The 21,397-nt window shown below is 42.0% G+C and overlaps 1 long non-coding RNA gene across 1 annotated transcript; it reads left to right on the top strand.

Moving 5' to 3' along the window:
* Positions 1 to 2,714: 2,714 nt before the first annotated feature.
* Positions 2,715 to 18,409, top strand: LOC124503104 (uncharacterized). The gene is made up of 3 exons (XR_006960110.1): positions 2,715 to 3,085; positions 4,461 to 4,538; positions 17,425 to 18,409. It is a non-coding gene; the product is annotated as an uncharacterized LOC124503104 (long non-coding RNA).
* Positions 18,410 to 21,397: the final 2,988 nt, after the last annotated feature.

The following is a 21,397-nucleotide window of genomic DNA, read 5'->3' as shown; positions in this document are numbered from 1 at the left end:
AAGATAGTGGTTACCTTTGGAAAGGTGATAATTGAGGGCATGAGAGGTTCTGGTGTGTGGTTAATGTTTGATTTCTTAACCTTTGCACCAGTTATCCAGGAGTGTTTACTTTCTGGTGATTCATTCAGCTTGGACACTTTAGATTTGTACATTTATCTGTGTGTTATACTTCAATTAAAAGGATTTTGAGAGGCACCTGGGTGGCTCAGTCAGTTAAAAATCCGACTTCAACTCAGGTCATGATCTCACAGCTCGTGAGTTGGAGACTCGTGTCAGGCTCTGCTGACAGCTCAGAGCTTGGAGCCTGCTTCAGATCTCTCTCTCTCTCTCTCTCTCTCTCTCTCTCTCTCTCTCTCTCTCTCTCCCTCTCTCTCAAAAATAAACATTAAAAAAATTTTTTTAAAGGATTTTGAAAAATGTAATTCAGCAAGGAGCTATAAACCATTCTTGGTGCTTAACCTAGCTGATTATTCGATCCTAGTAAGTAAGACCTGTTGTAAAGTACTCAAGATACCATGAACTGGGTTTCACAGTGTAACCCTCCTGCACATGTACAGCATTTCTCTAACCATGGCATACCTATAGGAAAAATAGTACCTTCAACAAAACAAAAAGCACAAACTGTTTTCAAGTAAATTTTACATTTTTGAAAATTTTACACCCAACTCATTCAGAAAAGTTTTCATTAATAAATAGTTTTGTTTTTGCAACTATAAGCCTGATCATATGGGCTATTTGATGTCTAATCCCATATATCCACCAAGAAAAGCCAGAAAGACCCCTAGCTCACTAGCATCCTTAAAGGAAGAGACTTTATACAAAAGGCTTAGCAAAACTTGTCGTTAAGATTCTCAAATATATACTAATCAGTGTGATGAACCCCCATGTACCCAATACCCACTGCAACCAGTGACTGATTTGGTTTCATCTATTCATCTCATTCCTTGGATGATTTTGAAGCAAGTCCCAGTCATCATATGATGTCATCTGTAAACACTTAAGTATGTGTAAGTACGTATGTTGTAGTTGCTGATAAAGTCTTTCAATACAGTATATAGCTTTCCTTTCCATCATTTTGATGTTGTTCCCTTGCAACTTAATTGTTGAAGAAATTGAGCTATTTACTATGTAAAAATTCAGTCTGGATTTCACTGAGTATGTATGTCCCATGATGTTACTTCTTTAATGTCTCCCCACTTCAGATTTTCTGTAAATTGGGAGCTACTGCTTTCCTCACCTTCCTCCTGACCTCCCTCCTTTTTTGGGGGTGGGGAGAGAGAAGAATACTTCATAGATAGCATTGGGCATTTAAGTGTGTCAAAATGGTACTAGCCATCGTTGACTATCCTATAAATTCATTAATTTGTAAGGATAACAAAATGGCAAAGTTCTGTCCTGCCTTTTGCATTTATTATTGTGATTACTTTTATATAATAAGAGAAACTTCCCATATCAACAGACAAGGTAAACACTTGATTCTTGGCCTTTACTTGCCTGTTTTCAAAATGATTGTTTTGTTTTCTGTCATCCTCCAAAACTTTATTTGCCTTGGTGTTTTTTTTTTAAGCCTGTGCTTTTGTGAAAAATTTCAAACATTTGTGAAAGTAGAAAGCTTAGTATAAGAAACTTCATGTTTCTGTCACCTAACTTGCACAATTCACATTCAGTGTTTTCTATACCCATGCACACTCTCTCCTTCCACTTGGAAGATTATTAATAATTTAAACCACTTTATACAATAGTTTTCAAACTGGTAAAAAAGTTTATAGTATTTTTTAATTGTTTATTGTGAGAGGGGGTGGGGGGGAGGGGCAGAAAGAGAGGGAGAGAGAATCCCAAGCAGGCTCCACACTGTCCGCACAGAGCCCATTGTGGGGTTCAATCTCAGAAACCATGAGATCATGACCTGAGCTGAAATCAAGGGTCAGACCAACTGAGCCATTTAAGTGCCCTTGTTTATTTTATAGTATTTTTAAAAGTCTACCTAATTCGTAATTTTAGTCATTTTTTAATATCTTTTTTTTAGTTGTGTCTTTCTTTTTCTTCAGCCATCTTGCCAGAAGTTTTTTTTTTTATTTTTTTTTCAACGTTTTTATTTATTTTTGGGACAGAGAGAGACAGAGCATGAACGGGGGAGGGGCAGAGAGAGAGGGAGACACAGAATCTGAAACAGGCTCCAGGCTCTGAGCCATCAGCCCAGAGCCCGACGCGGGGCTCGAACTCACGGACCGCAAGATCGTGACCTGGCTGAAGTCGGACGCTTAACCGACTGCGCCACCCAGGCACCCCCAGAAGTATTTTTAAAGAACTTGCTTTTCAGTTGTTTTGATCTCCCAAATAAGTTTGTTTTTTAGTTTGTTAATGCTTTATTATTTTTATACTACCTTTGATTTTATTTTGTGTTTCTTTTGGAAAAGATTTTTGACATATTAATCATAGCTGTATACTCCAATTTCCTAATTTATCCTAAGGATTTCTACTGCATATCTATTCTTTGTGACAAAAGCAATAAATATGAGAAAATATGAGAGAAAATGATTTGAGTAGGAATAAAAACTTACTCTTTTTAAAAAAAGGTGTGGGGGGTGCACCTGGGTGGTTCAGTCAGTTGAGTGTCCAACTCTTGATTTCCTCTCAGGTCATGATCCCTGGGTCACAAGATCTAGCCCCACATTGGGCTCTGTTCTGAACATGGAGCTTAAGATTCTCTCTCCCTCTGCCCCTCTCCCCTGCTCATGCCTGCTCTCTAAAATTAAAAAAAATAATAATAAAAAAGAAGGTTTAGGATGTCCCAATGATTCTCTCACCCCCCATACCTCTTACTGTTGTAGTTTTATGTAGACCAATTTCATAGACACATATATTTGCTGGGAAGCTTAAAGTTGAAAAGTTACTCTAGCCATGCCATCAAGGAACATAGTAATGGTGCAAAGGACTGGTGTGTCTTTTGTTGTAGCTTGATGCTGGCTTACAAACTAGTTCTAAAGAATTTACCTGATTTTTCTTCTCTCCCTCTTCCTCCTTTGGGTAACAGGAACTTTTTTCTTCAGATTTCAGTATCAGCTCAGCTATGTGCTTGGAACAGGTTGGTTGGTTCTCAGATACTATGAAAAATGTGGCTTGTGTGACTTCCAAGGCAATGTTCTCTGTGTTGACAGAAAGCTAGTTTACATCCACTTTCAGGTCACAGCAAGGCCCCTTTTTGGCAATAGAATATTAGGCTGATGAAACCTGACTTGGTTATCTGTAACAACTTCCTGGCAGCAGTAGGTGACTTCAGAGTGCATACTGTAGTTGGTTATTATTGTCTTTGCATGATCATTTGGTTAATAACCGTTTTTTGCACTAGACCATAAACTCCATGAAGACAAAGTCATGGTGCTGTTTTATTATTTTTTTTTAATTTTTTTTTCAACGTTTATTTAGTTTTTTGGGGACAGAGAGAGACAGAGCATGAACGGGGGAGGGGCAGAGAGAGAGGGAGACACAGAATCGGAAACAGGCTCCAGGCTCTGAGCCATCAGCCCAGAGCCTGACACGGGGCTCGAACTCACGGACCGCGAGATCGTGACCTGCCTGGCTGAAGTCGGACGCTTAACCGACTGCGCCACCCAGGCGCCCCATGGTGCTGTTTTAAAAGCCAGCATTGTATGTCCAGAACCAACTGCACTACCCTGTGTACTTAACAAATACTGGTTAAACAAGTAAATATATACATATACATATATATATATATATATATATATATATATATATATGAAGAATCTACCTGATTTATTGATATCTAGTGTTTTTAAACATCTCTCAATAGGGTCCAAGAACAGTGGCTATCAGTTTCAGATTTTCCAAAACAAGCATAAGATCTGTATATTCAAAACATGGCTTCCAGGGTTTTTTTCTTTAAACACACACACACACACACACACCAGATCTTCAAGCTACAAAATTGTTTGCTTGTGTGCCTGATGTATGACAAGTTAGCTCACTTTTAGATTAATTACTGTGGGGGCACCCGGGTGGCTCAGTTGGCTCAGGTCATGATCTGATGGGTTGAATTTGAGTCCCGCATCAGGCTCTGTGCTGACAGCTTAGAGCCTGGAGATTGCTTGGGATTCTGTGTCTCCCTCTCTGCCCCTCCCCCTCTCACACCCTGTCTCTCTGTCTCAAAAATAAATAAACATTAAAAAAAATTTTTTAGGATGCCTGGGTGGCTCAGTTGGTTAAGCATCCGACTTCAGCTCAGGTCATGATCTCACAGTTTGTGAGTTCGAGCCCTGTATCAGGCTCTGTGCTGCCAGCTCTCAGAGCCTGGAGCCTGCTTTGGATTCTGTGTCACCCTCTCTCTCTCTGTTCCTCCCTGGCTCACACTCTGTCTCTCTCTCTCTCTCTCTCTCTCTCTCTCTCTCTCTCTCTCAAAAATAAATAAACATTAAAAATTTTTTTCTTTTAATTTTTTTCAGATTAACTACCCTGAATTCTCACAAATAAAGGCATGAAGATTAAAGAGATTACAGGATTCTAATGATAACCCCTGTTCAGTAAGTAGCAGTTTTTCCTTAAAGCACCCATACAGAGACCAGCATATGGTAGATTATCTGTTGAATAAATAAAGAGTTGCCATTGCCTTGCAGTGGTAGGAGTTTATGGTGGAACCAGCCCTAAATTCTTTACCTTGGCAGTGCCCATCCTCCATTCCTGAACTAAAAATACTAAGACCATTATAGATAGAACCCTGGTGTTTTCTGGTAACTTTGCAAACTGGCTATTATAGACCAACAATCTTGTCTAAACCAAGCGGCCAGCTGATTAATGAAATACACAGAAAGCTGAATAAATACAGAAGGAAGTGGGGGGGGGGGCCTGCCTCAACCTACAAAAATACCTACTCTCCACGTCAGGGCTTTGGGAATTTTGTGACAAACTCCCAACAGCACAATTATCTTTTACAGTATTTGTATTTGCAGTATTTGCAGATCCCTACCCTTACTGAGACTGTTGCTTCTAACCTATACATTTTTGGGGTAGCCATAATTTCTTCGATGATGTCCCCCAGAAGCAAAGTTTTCCTACATCTGGTCAGTCCCAAGGAACCCAAAATATTCCCCTGCATAATGTATTAGATAGTTGGTTTCTTTTCCGCTTGACTTGTACATAGCTGCCTTCTGTGTCCTCACGGTCGTGTGTGTGTGTGTGTGTGTGTGTGTGTGTGTGTGTGTGTCTATGTCTTTCTGTATAAGCACACCAGTCATATTGGATTAGGGCCCACCCATCTGACCTCATTTTACTTTAATTACAGCTTTAAAGGCCCTATCTCCAAATATAGTTACACTCTGAGGTACTGGAGGACTTTAACATGAATTTGGTGGGTGGGTGAGGGTGGGGGCACAAACTAGTCCATAACACATTTTCCCCTAGGAGTGCATGACCTGCTAAGAGAATCTTCAGGACCTTAGGAGCCAGAGTTTCAGAAAAACTGTCTTTTCCTTAATCTTACTACCTGTGGTCTGTGCTATCTGTGTAGGAAAAAAATTCAGAATTGAGACTACAGAGGTTTGAAAGTAAAATTTTTTAATTGTTAAAAACATAATTCTCATACAAAAATAGACACGAGTTAAAGTTTTATTTAACTCAATGAAGGAGCTGGCAGGATGACAAGCTGTGTAGAAAAGAACTACGTTTCATGTAATCAGTGGGAAAAGAAATTCTAAAATGAAATTTCTAATTTAGATATAAAACCAGCTAATCTTCAAGCAATTAAACCACAACACTTGGGGTTCTCTTCTCTACTGGACATAGATGTGTTTTTTTAAGTTTATGTATTTGCGAGAGAGTATGAGCAAGCTGGGGAGGGCAGAGAGAGAGGGGGAGAGAGTGAATGTGAGAAGTAAGCCCACTGACCCAATCAAAGGAGGGACATGGAGACTGAGCACAGTGAAGCGGGGCTTTAATCAACATTCTTGCAAGAGCCTGTCTGATGGACAGGCACACTCTGGTAGGTTAGTCTCCTAGTGTGCAGGTCCCTCCCCTGATTCCTCATTGGCTGAGGACTACCGAGGCTACACCATTAGCCGGAAGTTGCCTATGCCCATGTAAGGCAAAAAGTAGTCTGATTGGAACAAATGTACATCCCCTCACGTGATGCAGAAACTTCAGTTCTTTGGCACATGCTCATTGCAGAGCCCACAAAATGGAGAGGATAAGAAGAACCAGGAAGTGAAGTGTCTAAGGATTTGGGACTCCATTGTTGGGAGAGGTTCGTACATATTTCCAATAGGTTGTAAACCTATTAACTAGACAGCACAGCTTTTTGTTTTATTTCAGAAAGTGAAACCTTTCACTTCTCGCAGAGAATCCCAAGCAGGATCCGTGCTGTTAGCACAGAGCCTGACATGGGGCTCGATCTCATAAATATGAGATCGTGACCTGAGCTGAAATCAAAAGTCAGATGATTATTCCACTGAGCCACCCAGGCACCCCTCTACTGGATATATATGCTTTCTCAAATCACACCTTAATGGCATTCTATAAGTTAACCTCTAACATTACAGGATTGTTAGTCACATAATCGTCCATTATGTACTAATTCAAAGCTTTAGATCCTTTCCTGCATACATAAAATCACCACTTACAATATAATACATATTTCTTCATCCTGAGTCTCCTTGAACAACTTTGCCAGCCATGGATCTTAAAAGAAATACTTCTGAGGACTGACTTCTGGCATGATGTCATAAGGTGCTCCACTGACCTTCTCCCCAGTAAAAGTGAAGCTACAAAAAAAAGGGGGGGACAGGGGGACTCCAGAAATGTTCCTAAAGGCAAACAGCACATAAGAAAACATTTATTGAAGAACAGCTAGGTAAGAAAACATAATAAGAAAGGTGAGAGTCTGTGGTATTTGAACCAAGATGGCAACCTGTCCCCAGGTCCCACACTGCTGAGACCCAGAACATCCCCAGTAGCAGAACAATACCTTTTCTCATCCTTCTCACAGCCACCTATTGCTGACACTAAGTCCAAGTGTGGTCAAGAAGTAGGGACCTTCTTCTACTCAGCCCCTCTTTGTGGAATGGAGGCTCTTCCTCAGGTGTGGCATGTTGAGAATACTGGGTCCCTGTCACTTTTGCCCTGGCTTGTGAAGCAATGGTTCCATGCCAGGAAAGGCAAGCCAAGAGGACCTTAGGCTGCTCCCCATTGACATAGACTCTCCCTTTGACAAAACTTGAGTCAGGCTCTTTTTTTTTTTTTTTTTTAATGTTTACTTATTTTGAGAAAGAGAGAAGGTGTGCATGGGACAGCAGCAGAGAGAGGATCCCAAGCAGGCTCTATGCTGTCAGTGTGGAGCTGGACACAGAGCTCAGGAACCGAGAGATTGTGACCTAAGCCGAAATCAAGAGTCAGACTAAGCCACCCAGGCACCTCTAGTCAAGCTCTTTTAAACTCTTATTCTCAAATAGACCTCATCCTTGGGCCTGTCCTCATGAGCCCAATTTTTGCCAGAATCCTGCTAAATCAGTTTAGGGAGAATCCTTTGTTTTCATTAGCCTGACTTTGCTACTCTTCTGTCTTCATTAGGGTGACTTTTATTTTTCCAGGAGTCTCCTGTGTAGGTAAATAGTTTGATTTTTCATATAAGATCTTAAAGAAATACTCATCAAGTTTTCAGTGGAAAACAATCATTTTTGCCCTTGAGTCTTGAGTCTTCCCCTTAAAATCCTTACCTTGCTATTTACACCATTCCTGGACTGTGATATTGTGACCTTCACCCAATCCTAACCAAGATCCCCCCTCCCATCCCTTCTTTGAAAAACCTGTCTTAAATCAAACTTCCACCTAATTCTGACCTTACTCCCTCTATCTGAGACCATCTGAGACACAGCCAAAGCTTTTTTCAAAGCTTACTGAGGTAAGCAGTAAACTAGCTTTGTCTTCTCAATAGGTATGTTGGTGAAATTTGAAGATCTGACTTTTGACACTGCTTTTGCATAGAAAATTTGATTTTACTTTGATTTTATGTTTATCTAAGGAGTCTTGAGATTATAGAGACACAGCACCCCACACACCCACATTTATGTGGCTCTAGTGCCCACCCATATTTCCCTCCAGGAGGCCTGTGCCTGGTTTCCTCATGATTTGGGGGAAATTCTGGTCAACCAGGATGAAGAATCTTGTATGCCAAAGCATGTGTATTAAGTTCAGCTTAACTTTACTGTTGCCTTTTATGTGTCAGATTCTGTGTTGGGCACAGAGATAAATAAAGCATATCTGCTACTGAGCTCACAGTATAATCAGAGAGGCAGACACATATACAAATAAGTATAATAAGAAGACCTAAATGTCAGGATGAATTAGGATGAAATGTTATGAGGAAACACATAGATGAGGTATCCAGGGCGCCTGGGTGGCTCAGTCAGTTAAGTGTCCAACTCTTGATTTCAGCTCAGGTCATGATCTCACGGTTCGTGAGTTCACTGTACTGACCTCGCTGAACGTGCTTGGGATTCTCTCTCTCTGCCCCCCTCTCTCTCTTCCCCTTCCCCACTTGTGCACGTTCACACATGCTTTCTCTCTTTCAAAATAAACAAATAAATTAAAAAAAAAAAAAGGCATCCAATTCAGTGTGGGCTGTAGGAAAGGCTTCCGGGAGGAGGGGCAACCTGAACAGGGTATCTACAAGAGGCAGGAAAAGCCAGATGGATGAGAAGAAGGGCATCCAGACAATGGGGAGAGCATGATACCAAGCTGAAAAGCAGCATGGTGTGAATGGAAAGCTAACAGTTAAGTATTGCCAATTTTAGGAGCTTAAAAAGTCTGCAGCTAGGAAGGACACAAAGCTAGAAACATGGGTGGAGTCTTGATTTTATCTTGTGCACAATGGAGAGCCGTGAAAGTGCTTTAATCCTATGCTGTCCAGTATGGTAGCCACCAGCCATGTGTGGCTTATTTGAAATGTGGCTAGTCCAAATTGAGATGTGCTGTAAGTACAAAATAAGCCCTTGATTTCGAAGACTCTGTACAAAAGAAGAGTGTTAAATATCTCATTAATAACTTCCTATTGATTAAATGCTTAAATAAGACTTTGGTACATCGGGTTAAATAAAATACATTATTAAGGGGCGCCTGGGTGGCCCAGACGGTTAAGTGTCCGACTTCGGCTCAGGTCATGATCTCACGGTTCGTGGGTTCAAGCCCCGCATCAGGCTCTATGCTGACAGCTCAGAGCCTGGAGCCTGTTTCGGATTCTGTGTCTCCCTCTCTCTCTGCCCCTCCCCCACTCGCTCTGTCTCTGTCTCAAAAATAAATAAACATTTTTTTAAATTTTTAAATAAAATACATTATTAAAATTAATTTATCTGTTTTTTAAAATGTGACTGCTAGAAAATTGTGAATTACACGTGAGGTTCAAATTTGTGGCTTACATTATATTTCTGTTGAGAAGTGTGGCTTTAACTCATTGGATGAAGACAGAAAAAGGTTGAGAGTATGATTGCTGAAGCCAGACTACCCGGGTTCAAATCTTAGCTCTCCCGTTTAAGAGCTGTGTGATCCTGGGCAAATTTCTTAGTTTCATGGTATATTAGTTTGCTAGCTGCCACAACAAAATACCACAAACTAGGTTGTTTAAACAACAGAAATTTATCTTTTTATAGTCCTGGAAGCTGGAAGTCCCAGATCAAGTTGTCAGCAGATTTAGTTTCCCCTGAGGCCTCTCCCCTTGGCTGGCAGACAGTCCTCTTGCTGTGTTCTCACATGGCCTCTCTGTGTGTATGCATCCCTGGTCTGTTCCTCTTATTCGGACACGAGTCCTGTTGGATTAGGGCCCTACCCTCATGACCTCATTTAACCTTAATGTTCTCCTTGAAGACCCCCATCTCCAAATACAGTCACATTGATGGTTACGGCTTCCACATATGAATTTTGGGGAACACAATTCAGTCCATTGCACTTGGTCCTTTGGTTGCCTCTCTGTAAAATGAAGAGGCACCTGGCTGGCTCACTTAGTACAGCATGTGACTCCTATCTCAGGGTTGTGAGCTCAAACCCCACGTTGGGTGTAGAGCTTACTTAAAAAGAAAATGAGGATCATAATAATGCCCTTCTCATATAGTTGTTGTGAGGCATTAATGAGTTACTGTTTATAAAGTACTTAGGATAATCCTGTAATACCATAAACGTTATCTAAAGTTACCTATTATTGAACAGTCATCCAACAGTCCAGGAAATGATCCAAAAGTTCTACATTTACCTCCAGTGAATAGCTATGTCCCCTTTCCCTGAGATCCTAAGGTTGTAGCCCTGACACAAGAATGAAGTTAGAAAATCCAGTTGAAGAGAAAGATTGCTATGTTCCTTTGTCTCTGCCATAGACCTAATTATCTTAGCTAGGTGTTTGGAAGACGCCAAAGATGTCTTAAACTGGGGAAGTGGGTCCCCACCCCATAATAAGATGATATTATACCATCATCTTACAGAAATGTCAGCTAAACAGTGGTTTGGCCAGAAAACGATGGAAATTAGCATAAAGCCAGAGAAACCTTCATGGTTTCATGCCACGTTCCTACTCTGACACCAGGCAACACACACACGGTCTAGCGGGTCATCTGGAATTAATGATCTCAGTGGGCATGAAAGGGTCAGGTGGACAAGGAAACCCTGCCCATCTATCTCAGACCCAAAGCCTGAAATCTAGAATGTCTTCACAATAAAGTGTTTCTTATCCTAAAGTCACCGTCCTCATAGAACCAGATACGCCCTCCAACTAGGCCAGGAATTTGAATTTAAGTAAGGTACTGTCAGCACGGTAAAGCCTCTGCGATTATTCTTGGCACTGTTTTTTTCCTATTTAGAGCAGTTTTTCCTCAACTCTTCCTTATTCTCCTTTGATAAACTTACAACACCCCCCACATCACCCTTTAGGCTCATTAGACAGTTTATACTAATTAAACATCACGGCTAAAAACAAAGCAATGGCAATTTTTGAGAACAAATGTATTTTGGTCTTTAAAAACTTTGTGTTTTTATGTATGTATGTATGTATGTATGTATTTAAATATGAAATTTATTGTCAGATTGGTTTCCATACAACACCCAGTGCTCATCCCAACAGGTGCCCTCCTCAGTGCCCATCACCCACCCTCCCACCCCCATCAACCTCAGTTTATTCTCAGTTTTTAAGAGTCTCTTAGGGTTTGCCTCCTTCCCTCTCTGTAACTTTTTTTTTTTCCCTTCCCCTCCCCCGTGGTCTTCTGTTAAGTTTCTCAAGTTCCACATATGAGTGAAAACATATGATATCTGTCTTCCTCTGACTGACTTCTTTCACTTAGCATAATACCCTCCAGTTCCATCCCTGTTGTTGCAAATGAAGAGGATTTCATTCCTTCTCATTGCCAAGTAGTATTCCATTGTATATATTCTTTAGCCATTCATCGGTTGATGGACATGTAGGCTCTTAATTTGGCTATTGTTGAGAGTGCTGCTATAAGCATTGAGATACAAGTGCCCCTAGGCATCAGCGTTCCTGTATCCCTTGGGTAAATTCCTAGCAGTGCCATTGCTGGGTCATAGGGTAGATCTATTTTTAATTTTTTGAGGAACCTCCCCACTGTTTTCCACAGCGGCCGCAGCAGTTTGCAATCCCACCAACAGGGCAAGAGAGTTCCCGAAAAGCTTCGTGTTTTTAATCTTAGTAAGGTAGTATCGGTGTGAGTGCTGAGTGTACTGGCTCCCACAACAAGCCTTGCATCTTATGTACGTGGAAGGCACAGCCTGCCTCTATTTGGTTTCTGTGGCCCGATGTGCAGACAAATCAGCTTGGCCTCATACGTTGACGGAAATGATACCGTGGCATACAAAACCGGTCTCTTCTTTACGATAAACAAGGAACTACTTCATCCCTAGATTTCCAATGTGCTTTTCTAAATGTTTTCTTATGCAACTGACTCAACGCCGTATCACTTAAGCTGTTCTTGAGGCATTTTCTGGCAAAGACTGAAAATCAGGAAGGAAGAATTTCCCTCCCACCCTGAGTTTCACAAAGGAAATTTGGGTCTACCTCCCCATACACAAGGAAAAGTTAGCCTGAGTTTATCCTGCAGCTGGACTAGAATGAGGTTGGGATTTGTTTTTCTTGGAAACCACTTTCAAAATTCTTGTCCTTTAGAACATCATCAAGATGAGCAAATGAAAAGACATTCAAATATCAACTGGAATAATCTAGAAATCAATTTTTGTAACACATGCTTAAAGGAATGAACAAGGTTGGTATTTGAGCCTTTATAGCTCAGATTCAATGTCTTCAGGGCTTCAATTCTATATTCCAAACAAAACAAGCTCAATTGCAAGCTAGCCATTTTTGAAAAGTTTGAAAATGTTAGCCTCACCCTGAAGTAGGATAGTAGTTTCTAAATTTGGCCGAGTGAATTTCTTTGACCACCCACAAACTTCAGTATGGAACTGCAGAAATTTGTACAAATTTAGCATTGGAGTTCAGATATTCATAAAAATAGGCAAATAAATCCAGTTTTCTACCTACCCCCTGATTACCATGATGGCCTGCAGTCCCCAGAAACCTGCCAGGGACTCTCAAACCAAGTCTTTGTCCGTGTGTGTGTGTGTGTGTGTGTGTGTGTGTGTGTGTGTATTAATTTTGAGAGAGACAGGGGAGGGGCAGAGAGAGGGAGACACAGGATCTGAAGCAGGCTCCATGCTGACAGCAGAGTGCCCCCTGCGGGGTTTGAACTCACGAACCAAACCAAATCATGAGATCATGACCTGAGCCGAAGTTGGACGCTTAACCGACTGAGACACCCAGGTGCCCCAATTCTTTGTCCCTCTTAACCTCTTCCCTCGTCTGTTCAGTTTCTTCACCCCTCCCCACTGCCCCCGAGATCTCTCTCTATCCACAATCCATTATCTCTATCCATCCTCCGTTCTCTCCTGCTTTTTCCACCTCATCTCCTGTACTGGATTTTCCTTTCAGCCTTTAAAACATGCTCAAGGGGTGCCTGGGTGGCTCGGTCGGTTAAGCATCCGACTTCAGCTCAGGTCATGATCTCACGGCCCGTGAGTTCGAGCCCCACGTCGGGCTCTGTGCTGACAGATCAGAGCCTGGAGCCTGTTTCAGATTCTGTGTCTCCCTCTCTCTCTCTGCCCCTCCCCTGTTCATGCTCTGTCTCTGTCTCAAAAATAAACGTTAAAAAAAATTAAAAAAAAAAAAACATGCTCAAGTCTCTCCAATCTTAAAACAAGGAAATACAACTCCCAAAGCTCTTTTGCTTTACCCTTCTACTTCTCATCTTCCCGTTCACAGACAAACCTCCAAACAGAATTGCCTCTGCTTCTTCATCTTTCTATCCTCATCAAAGCCCCCTCTTTTTTTTTTTTGCCACATCCTAAGAACTCCAAATCAAAACTTGCTTTAAAATAAAAGCCTCCACTCCCCTTAAAACAAAGATGACTTACTTTGTGTTTGCAGTGGGAACAGTAGCACAGATGGTACCAAACACGCAACACAAACGACACCCTTTGGCTAACGAATGCGCACCGATTTCCACCTCAACTGCAGCTTGTTCTGACTGCTTGCCCATTCCATATTCTCTACATGCCTCACAGCCTAGAGTGTTACACTTGAATCTCTCTGTATTTTGTATTACAAAATGAATTTTCACAATAGAATAAAATTTTTTTAATTTTTTAAATTTTTTTTTAATTTTTTTTTCAATGTTTATTTATTTTTGGGACAGAGAGAGACAGAGCATGAACGGGGGAGGGGCAGAGAGAGAGGGAGACAGAATCGGAAACAGGCTCCAGGCTCTGAGCCATCAGCCCAGAGCCTGACGCGGGGCTCGAACTCACGGACCGCGAGATCGTGACCTGGCTGAAGTCGGACGCTTAACCGACTGCGCCACCCAGGCGCCCCAAATGTTTATTTTTGAGAGAGAGTGAGGGAGCACAAGCAGGGGAGGGACAGAGAGAGAGAGAGAGAGAGAGAGAGAGAGAGAGACAGAATCCAAAGCAGGCTCCAGGCTCTGAGCTATCTGTCAGCTCAGAGCCCGACATGGGGTTCAAACCGGTGAACCTCAAGATCACGGCCCGAGCCCAAGTTGGATGCTTAACTCACTAAGCCACCCAGGCACCCCAAAATCAAAATATTTTTTATGTTTCCCCCATTCTGAGATTCTGATATGCATGCACACTTCCCACTTCGTGGTTGAGCATCACTGATCTAAATTTTTAGGGAAATAGTAATTCCTTTTTTCTTCTAAGTAGACTGTGGGCCCCAGCCTTTCTGTATTAGTAGCAATGACATCTCCAGAAAGCATAGATGATTAGAATGTAAACATGGCCTTGCAATTAGGGCTTCTGAATGCCAGGTGACCTTTTCTCTCACAGTGGAAATGTCATTGTCATGTTTCTCTTTTAATTTGTGACTAAGAATGAATGTCATCACCCACAATCTCTTGTTCTTCTGATGACCAGTCACTATATAAATAACACAGCTACATGCAACTAAATTTCCCAAGATTGCAGACCTATTTAAAGAGAGGTGGTCCTTTATTTAAGGAATAATGGAGATAAAACCTAAAGAGGTAACGTCCTTGGTGATACCAAGATGAATTTGAAGAGAACTTCTGGCCATTCATTCAGCACACACTAAAGTACTTCCTGTGTGAGATCCGGTGATCACAAAGTCAAATAAGGCAAGACTCTTGTGCCCTGGTTAGAGGGGGAGAGAGAACTAAGCAGGCATTTATTAAACATTGGAAGCAAGGGGTTCATAAAACATGAGAGGAGCACAATGGAAGAGGAAGGAGCCAGAGTGACGTCTGGGCAGGGTCTCGAATGATATAACAGTCAGAAGGGTCTAGGTGATGCTGTGGTAATAGATAAACCCTAAAAATTCACAACTTTCCAGCTATGAATGAAAGTTCATTTCTATGAGCTGGGCAACCATCCTTTAACTTTTATATATATATATAACTTTAACTTTATATATATATATATAATGTTTATTTTTGAGAGAGTGAGAGAAAGCACAAGCAGGGAGGAGAGGGGGGTGGGGGACAGAGGATCCAAAGCAGGATCTGTGCTGACAGCAGAAAGCCTGATGCGCGGCTCAAACTCACAAACTGTGAGATTATGACCTGAGCTGAAGTCAGATGCTTAGCCGACTGAGCCACCCAGGCGCCCCACCCATCCTCTATCATATCATCTAAAACACATAACCTCCAAAGTCTCCTCAGCAGGGGAAGAACAGTGACTCTCGAATGCCCGAGTCCTTAAGTGCCTTGTCTGAGAAGTGACACGTACTTTAACATACAATACTATTGTATGGGACACACTCATACTGAAACAGCATTTGTCGTTTATGAATTCAAGTTTAACTGGGCATCCAGAATTTTTATTTGCTAAATCTGGCAATAGTTAAGGAAAAGTTTGCCAACATTTTGTGAATAGTTGCCTCCCCCAGCAGCAGAGACGGATGCGTCCTGAGTGTCAGCCTCACATGTTGAGTTACACAGTCCCCACAGGCACCAAGAGCTCTTGCTGGCATATAGGTTCTGCCTGGGCAAGCAGAGGAGAGAGCTTGGGCAGTGGCCAGAAGACCATAGCTGTTGAAGGAAATGCAGAGCTGCCTGCGTGGGTGAGAGAGCTGTTTCAGCACTGACCGAGCCCTCTGGAGCTCTTCTCCATGCCAGAGCCTCCCACACACCTGGCCTGGAAGCTCACATGGGTTTCCAGGGCCAAAGTGGGTCCCATCTGCTCAACTGCAGAGGGAAGTGTCCTTCTGGGGACTGAGTCTGTCCAAATGTCTTAGTGGCCACCCATCTAGAAGCAGGGCACAGAGCGAGTAAGAGTGTTACTGTTCCGGGATGGTGCCCTCTGTACAAACTCCCATCAAAGGCACAGGGGTCCATCTCCCAAGTTCCAGCATCCAGGCTCAGACTTCAATATGGCAGAACAGGGGTATATTTCAGAGTACACTCTGGCAAGCCTGCCCCTGTATTTGCAGAGCCCAGGGCAAGAGTAAACACACCTCATATGGAAAAACATAACTTCCTAAATATAAACTTGAAAAATATGTGAAAAGCTCTGGCTTTTATACAGCTAAAAGTTGGCAGGCTATTAAAGATGACTACCAATATCACACATGTCTGGGTGTTCTGTTGAGAAGCCAGTGATGTTTGGATAAGTAATAAAATAAAGACATTCATAATTTATAATTTGTATATATGTATTCCATAAATTTTAAAAATTCATTTCAGCAAAATTATGTTGATATATTAAAGATTTTCACATAATTTGTATTCCTTTGGCAGTAATCATCCAAAGCAGAGATTGGCAAACCTTTTCTATGAAAGACTAGACAGTAAAAATTTTAGGTTTTGTGGGCCATATGGTTTCTGTGAAAACTACTCAACTCTGTCACTGTAACATGAAAGCAGCCACAGACAACATGTAAACGATGAGCAGTATAGCTGTGTTCGAATAAAACTTTATTTACAAAACAAAAACAGGTGGTGGGCCAGATTTAATCCTGCAGGATTAAAAATCTTTTTTGAATTGTGTTCACAGGGTACAGCATTTAATACATGTTATATTCAAAATCCTCTGTTAAAATTAAGAATAAAATTCAAATTATGATTAGTCAGGATCAATATTTTAAGGCAAAATCACTTAAATAAAGCTGACTTTTAATGTTAAAGACTTGGTTAAATCTTATTAAATATTTTTATAAAAATGAAACTATTCACGATTCTAGCCATCAGTGTTCATTTTGTTGCCAACATAAAGAGCTGGTATCGTGGTTCATATACATTGGATCTAGATCTATATATTTACAGATTTAAAAGTCATATGAACTGGTAATGTTGCAAAATATTTTGTCAGCCATCATAAGCAAAACTGTGCAAAAACTGTGCAAATCTCCGAATATCTTTAGAGCCAAGAATTGGATAAAACATGAAAACAAAACCAACGTGGGCCCTGAACACTGCTGGGAAATGGTACCTCATCACGTCAGAATCTGACATTTGTACCGTCCCAGAGAAGGGATTTATAAGGTAGCCAATCTGTCTTCTCTCCTTTTGATGTACTTTCAGTTTTCAGTCCTTCCTGTAGTTTGAAGCGTCTACATCTTAAGTCAACAGTGATACAGTGAGAAACTTTCAAAGCATTTGGAAGCTACTGCCTCTTGTTTAGGAATATGGAGCATGAGAAGCGGAGAGGCATTTCCTAAGTCTGGACAGGGTTGATCACGGGGTCGATGTTTAGAGTGATGGGGTGCTTATGCCAATGCTAAGAGTAGGATCCTGAGGGAGAGGGCACTTTGTGTGACTTTCAATAAGATAATTTTAATGTTCATGCCAAGTCTTTCTTTTCTTCTTTATAATTTATCTGTATTATAACATTCCACTTTCCCAGGAGGCCACGGAAGATGGCAGAGGGCAGGTCCTGGTGCTCCATGGCCCAGGCATCTCCCAGGGCACCTGGCAGCCATTGTGGCCAAACAGGTACCACTGGGCCAGGAGGTAATGGTCACTTGCTGTGAGAGCATCAACGTGTCTGGCAATTTCCACAGAAACAAGTTAAAGTACCTGGTCTCTTTCTGCAAGAGAATGATCGCCAGCCCATCCTTTGGCCGCTACCCATTCTTTGCCTCCAGTTATTCTTTATGAAGGTGCGAGGCAGGCTGTCTCCAATACCAAGGGAGGCCAGGCTGCCCTAAGCACCTCAAGGTGTTCAATGGGCCCCACTGCCCTACAACAAGAAGAAGCAGAGGGTCAGTTCCTGCTTCCCTCAAGGTTGTACATAGGTAGCCTGCAGGAAAGTTTGCCTGAACCGGGCACCTGGCTCTCAAGGCTGGCTGGAAGAACCAGGCGATGACAGCCACCCCGAAGAAGAGGAAGAAGGCCACAGTCCATTATCTGAGGAAGAGCAGCTCACAAGACTAATGAAACAGGCCTGAAAGAAGGTTGAGAAGAAAACTGACAAATAGACAGAGGTCCTCAAGACTCTCAGACTCTGGTCTGAGTCTAATAAAGACTGTTCATTAAGACTGTTCATTAAAAAAAAATCCATAATTTACACATATTATTTTTATGATTAGATGATGAAATGCTATTTTGTACATTAATAAATTTAACTTGGGGTATGCCTAGCTGGCTCAGTTGGTAGAGCATGCAACTCTTGATCTTGGGGTTCTAAGTTTGAGCCCCATGTTGAATGTAGAGATTACTTTAAAAAAATCTTTAAAAAAATTTAATTTTTAAGACTACGACTGTAACATGCAGGGTCCTCTGAAAAGCAGGGTTCAGAATGGGGACTCCTCTTACTACAATTAAAGAGTATCCTGACGGGCGCCTGGGTGGTGCAGTCGGTTAAGCCTCCGACTTCAGCCAGGTCACGATCTCGCAGTCCGTGAGTTCGAGCCCCGCGTCAGGCTCTGGGCTGATGGCTCGGAGCCTGGAGCCTGTTTCCGATTCTGTGTCTCCCTCTCTCTCTGCCCCTCCCCCGTTCATGCTCTGTCTCTCTCTGTCCCAAAAATAAATAAAAAACGTTGAAAAAAAAAATTAAAAAAAAAAAAAAAAGAGTATCCTGACTTGGAGACATTTCCTAGGGAAGTGACAACATGAAGGCTTAGGGCTGGGAATAGGCAGAATTTTCCTTTTAGCTTCGTTTTAATGTATGCCTTTCTTTTGTGTGTCCATGACAAATCAGACACCTCCATTCCCCAGCAAATTTCTTTTTTAAAAAAATATTTATTTATTAATTTATTTAGAGAGAGAGAGCATGGGAGCAGGGGAGGGGCAGAGAGAGAGAATCCCGAGCAGGCTCCATGCTGTCAGCACAGAGCCCGATGCAGAACTTGATCTCAGGAACCATGAGATTGTGACCTGAGCTGATATCAAGACTTGGACACTTAACTGACAAGCCACCCAGACGCCCAGCAAATTTCTTCATGTGTAGATTTTTTTAGACAAAAGCCCTTTTCTATCTTGTGTTCCCTCTTGGGACCCCATTTTCACCTGTTGTGAAAACATACCTGTCTTTTAGGGTCTTGCTTGAAGGCCTTCTTAATGATACCTTTCCTAATCTTGGAGACCGAAGCCCCTTTTTTGAGGCCCCCATAGGTCTTTGTTTAAGCCAGACAAATGCTTCTTGAAAACTAGGTTGGTGTATATGCCTTCCAGTCCTTCCTACCTCTTTGCAGAGGCTACAAATATAGTGTGTGGTTTAAGGAGACCATGGATTCTCCTTGCCTAGTACCTCCCACCCTAGAGAGGTCCCGAGAGCCAGCCTAAGGTGACTTCAGCCTCATTATTCCTGGGGGAGGTGGAGAGTTGGTTTCCAGAAAGCCAATGTTTATTTATTTTTGAGAGATAGAGAGATGGAGCGTGAGTGGGAAATGGGCAGAGAGAAAGAGGGAGAAACAGAAACCAAAGTAGGTTCCAGGCTCTGAGCTGTTAGCATGGAGCCCAATGCAGGACTCCAACCCAGGAACCACGAGATCATGACCTGAGCCAAAGTTGGATGCTCAACCCACTGAGCCACCCAAGCGCCCCAGAAGTCATCACATTGTAAAAGACCAGAGGATCTTTCTACCCCTTTACCAGAGGGTACACACAATGGACTGCATCTGAAAAGGTAAAGTGTGATGGGTGTGCATTTAAGGTTGTATACCTGAGTTATACAAAATTTGAGTGTATTACAAGGGTCTACTATCAGCACCTGGGGGGAAAGAGCCACTTGATTCTACACTAGTCAGACTATTCTCAGAGTATTGTGTTCAGCTTTGGATATAAATAACTCCTTGAGTAGATACAGTTTAAAGCAACAACAACAACAACAACAGGGGCACCTGGCTGGCTCCCTCAGTAGAACACGCGACTCTTGATCTCAGAGAGATCAATCTTGTGAGTTGAAGCCCCACATTGAGCGTGGAGCCTACCTAAATGTAAAAATAAAAATCAATCAATCAAACGAAACCAAAAGGAGTTACTTAAGATTACTTCAGGGTTTTGGAATCAACTCTCCGCACTCACAGATAATTTTTATATCTTTATATCTTTATATAATTTTTATATCTTTCTCATCATGGTAGCTACTTCTTAAACTCGATTTGCCAATGATAAGAGAATGATAAGAGATTCAAAGCCACACCCTCGAATATCATATGGGAAGGGAGGCGAGCTCAAATGAGTTAGGATTCATGGAAATGCATGTTCACTAAATTGAGAAGAGAGTGATTCAGAATAGCCAGTATGCTCCTAAGCTATTATCACACCTGCTGTTTTTGTGACTTGCACCCTCTTTCCTGCTGATAAAATATTTCTCTGTATTTCCATCAGAACCACTCACTCCTCTCCAGCTCGGTCTTTGGGATTTGGATGCGGTTGACCCCACACTCAGGGTGAGTCCCGGTGGCTCCAGGCTAACTATTGGCCCTATTATCCGGTAAGGTGGCGTGGTTGGTTTAGCTAAGGGTACTTGTCCCCAGGCGTAAACAGGCTCAAGGCTTTTGTGTCACTCTTGGGGAAGAGAAGCTTTCTCTGTCCACTGAGTTTGAAGCTGAGAGGATTCAAGAACTTCTATGTCAAGAATCACGTTATGATTGTCAGGGAGAAACTGAGGAGCAAGCAGAGCCAAGAGGACAAACTGGATTCCAGGAGCACTGTTTCAGTTTGGTGATGACCTTGGGTCAGATCTGTCTTTGAATATTTTAGGTTATGGGAGCCAATAAATTCCAGTTTTGATTTCAACATTTTGGATAATTTAAAGTCCCTCGAACAAAAAGTCTCTTAAACAGTACACAGCAGGGCTATGAGGGAGAGGGACCTGGGAAAGAAGAACTTTAACAGCAGCTGGTGAGTTGGTAAGTTATCCTGTTTGAGCAGGTGCAGTGGGTGCAACTTAGATGATGTGTGACAACCTCACATAACATGTGAGCATCTACGATTTCTGGCCTGTCAGCCCAACACTGTGGCTGATATTGGCAAATCGAGTTTAAGAAGCTACCATGATGAGAAAGAATAATTTGATTTAAAAATTATCTGTGAGTGCGCAGGGTTGATTCCAAAAACCTGCCAGGGAAAATCAAAGCATAAGAAATCTTTTGAACTGGATAATACATGCTTTCTTTTCCATTACCCACTTTGGCACAGATTCAAAGTTTCTCACTCATATCCATTTTAAAGCAACTGTGTGAGCAAGTCAGTACAATGCGAGGTGTCTCAGAATCCTGGAGACAGTTTGGGAGACAGTCACCTGGGGATATATCGTCTAGGAACCACTGAGCCCTTGAATGAACAGGAAATTAGACATGTCGGGAGATGAGTAATCTGAAGCTTTTCCACATTGGCCTGCTCCAAGGATGTGCAGCTGAGGTGAATATTAA

Source organism: Lynx rufus, unplaced genomic scaffold, assembly GCF_022079265.1.
Source record: "Lynx rufus isolate CCGP_SWC_20201006 ecotype Redwood Valley unplaced genomic scaffold, mLynRuf1.p SCAF_10, whole genome shotgun sequence".
NCBI classification, from domain to species: Eukaryota; Metazoa; Chordata; class Mammalia; order Carnivora; family Felidae; genus Lynx; species Lynx rufus.
This window is presented reverse-complemented; position numbering and strand designations above follow the sequence as displayed.